General features: G+C 42.9%; 1 pseudogene; it reads left to right on the top strand.

Moving 5' to 3' along the window:
* The first annotated feature begins 1703 nt into the window (after positions 1–1703).
* Positions 1704–2994, top strand: LOC101608748 (annotated as a pseudogene).

Raw genomic sequence — 2994 nt, 5'->3', positions numbered from 1 at the left:
GGACCCACATAAACCAGATGCAGAAGATGGTACATGCATCTGGAGTTTGTTTACAGTGGCTAGAGGCCCTGGCACACTCATTCTCTCTCTCTCCCAAATAAATAAAAATAAAAAATATTCCATTAGGGAAATGCAAATTAAAATTATTTTGAAGCTGGGCATGGTGGCACACGCCTTTAATCCCAGCACTCGGGAGGCAGATGTAGGAGGACGCTGTGAGTTTGAGGCCACCCTGAGAATACATAGTGAATTCCAGGTCAGCCTGGGCTAGAGTGAGACCCTACCTCCAAAAACCAAAATAAATAAGTAAATAAAAATTCAGAAAATCAAAACACTCAGATCAGTTGTTCATTATTCATCATTTGGCCTCATTATAGATGACAATGGTTTTGATCTATGCTACATCTCAACTCTCATATCTGAATTTGGTGGTGTTTTCCTTTTTCTTCCTTTTTTTTTAATTTTGAGGTAGGGTTTCACTCTAGCCCAGGATAACCTGGAATTCAACATGTAGCTTCAGGTTGTCCTCAAACTCACAGCAATCCTCCTACCTCTGCCTCCCAAGTGCTGGGATTAGAGGTGTGTGCCATTATGCCTGGCTTCAGAGTTTTTCAAATATTTTATTTATTCATTCATTTGAGAAAGAGAGAGATTGAGACTAGGTGCATCAGGACCTCTAATAACTGCAAACAAAGTCCAGACACATGTTCTACCTTGTCCATTATAACTAAGAAACAAAAAAATCAGCCGGGCGTGGTGGCGCACGCCTTTAATCCCAGCACTCAGGAGGCAGAGGTAGGAGGATCACCGTGAGTTCGAGGCCACCCTGAGACTACATAGTGAATTCCAGGTCAGCCTGAGCCAGAGTGAGACCCTACCTCGAAAAACCAAAAAAAAAAAATCAAGAAAATATAAATCCACCAAAAAGTATTGATGAGGGCTGGAGAGATGGCTTAGTGGTTGAGCGCTTGCCTGTGATGCCTAAAGACCCTGGCTCAAGGCTCGATTCCCCAGGACCCATGTTAGCTAGATGCACAGGGGGTGCACACATCTGGAATTCATTTGCAGTGGCTGGAGGCCCTAGCACGCCCATTCTCTCTCTCCCTCTCTCTGTCTTTCTGTGTCTGTCACTCTCAAATAAATAAATAAAAATAAAAAAAAAATAAAAAAATAAAAATGTATTAATGAATCAGAAATGACCTCCAGTGAGACTGATTTGGAGGAAATGCCTGAGAGAGATTTCAAAAGAATGATTATAAATATCTTCAAGGAAATCAAAGAAGTAAAAGAAGACACCAATTTAATGAAATAAGGAGGTCAATATAAGACATTAATAAGGAAATAGAAACAATAAAGAAAAACCAGTCAGAATTACTAGCAATGAAGAACACAGTCAATAAAATAGAAAACTCTGTAGAAAATATCACCAGTAGAATGGATGAAGGAGAGGACAGAATATCTAAACTAAAAGACCAGGTGGCAGATCTAATACAGTCCAACAAAGAGAAAGACAAACCAATAGAAAGGTATGAATGTGAATTTCAAGATATCCAGGACACTAAAAAGATCAGACATAAGAATTGAGGGCAGAAAGCTGTCGGCATGCATTGGCCTTGGGTCTCGCTCACCCTGGGCCACCGTGTAATTTTTGAGCAACCCAGCCCGTGCATTTTTGCGGATAAATCTCGTGTGTCTTCCCCGCCATGGCTCAGCTCAAGGCACACTTTTACACTGAAAACAAGAAATACACAGTCAATGATGTTCCCTTCTCAATTCCTGCCACCTCCAAAATTGCCGACCTCAGTAGCATCATTTTATTAATTAATTAGTTTATTACTACTGCAGGCCAAAAATGAGTTGCACAAGCATGTGGAGTTTGATTTCCTTATCAAGGACCAGTTTCTGCAAATGCCCTTGGTAAAGCACATGGAACTGGAGAACATTTCATCAGAAGAAGTTGTGGAGCTAGACTATGTGGAGAAATACACAGCACTCCATCCAGATCAATGCATGTTCCATGATGACTGGATCAGTTCATTCAACTGGGCAAAGGAATGGATCTTAACTGGCTCTTATGATAAGACTTCTCAAATCTGGTCCTTGGAAGGAAAGTCAATAATGGCAATTGCAGGACATACAGATGTTGTGAAAGATGTGGCTTGGGTTAAAATAAAGATAGTTTGTCTTGCTGTCTCCTGAGTGCCTCCATGGATCAGACGATCCTCCTGTGGGAGTGGGATGTGGACAAGAACAAGGTGAAAGCCCTGCACTGCGGCAGGGGTCATGCCGGCAGTGTGGACTCCACAGCTGTTGATAGCTCAGGGACTACATTTTGCAGTGGTTCCTGGGATAAGATGCTAAAGATCTGGTCTACAGTCCCGACAGATGAAGAAGATGAAATGGAGGAATCTACAGATCACCCAAGAAAGAAACAGAAAACGGAGCAGTTGGGGCTGACAAGGATTCCCATAGTGACCCTCTCTGGCCACACAGAAGCAATTTCCTCAGTACTGTGGTCAGATGCTGAAGAAATCTGCAGTGCATCTTGGGACCACACAATTAGAGTGTGGGATGTTGAGTCTGGTGGTCTTAAGTCAACTTTGTTAGGAAACAGAGTGTTTAATAGTATTTCCTGTTCTCCACTTTGTAAACATTTGGCATCTGGAAGCGCAGATAGGCATATCAGACTGTGGGACCCTCGAGCTAAAGATGGTTCTTTGGTGTCGCTGTCCCTAACCTCACGTACAGGCTGGGTCACATCGGTGAAGCGGTCTCCTACCCATGAACAGCAGCTGATTTCAGGCTCTTTAGATGATATTTGTCAAGCTGTGGGATACAAGAAGTTGTAAGGCTCCTCTCTGTGATTTGGCTGCTCATGAAGATAAAGTCCTAAGTGTGGACTGAACAGACACAGGGCTACTTGTGAGTAGAGGAGCGGACAATAGGCTGTCCTCCTACAGACACTCTCCTACTACTTTCCCTGTGGGGGCATGA

The sequence above is a fragment of the Jaculus jaculus genome, chromosome 6 (assembly GCF_020740685.1).
Source record: "Jaculus jaculus isolate mJacJac1 chromosome 6, mJacJac1.mat.Y.cur, whole genome shotgun sequence".
In the NCBI taxonomy this organism is placed as follows: domain Eukaryota; kingdom Metazoa; phylum Chordata; class Mammalia; order Rodentia; family Dipodidae; genus Jaculus; species Jaculus jaculus.
This window is presented reverse-complemented; position numbering and strand designations above follow the sequence as displayed.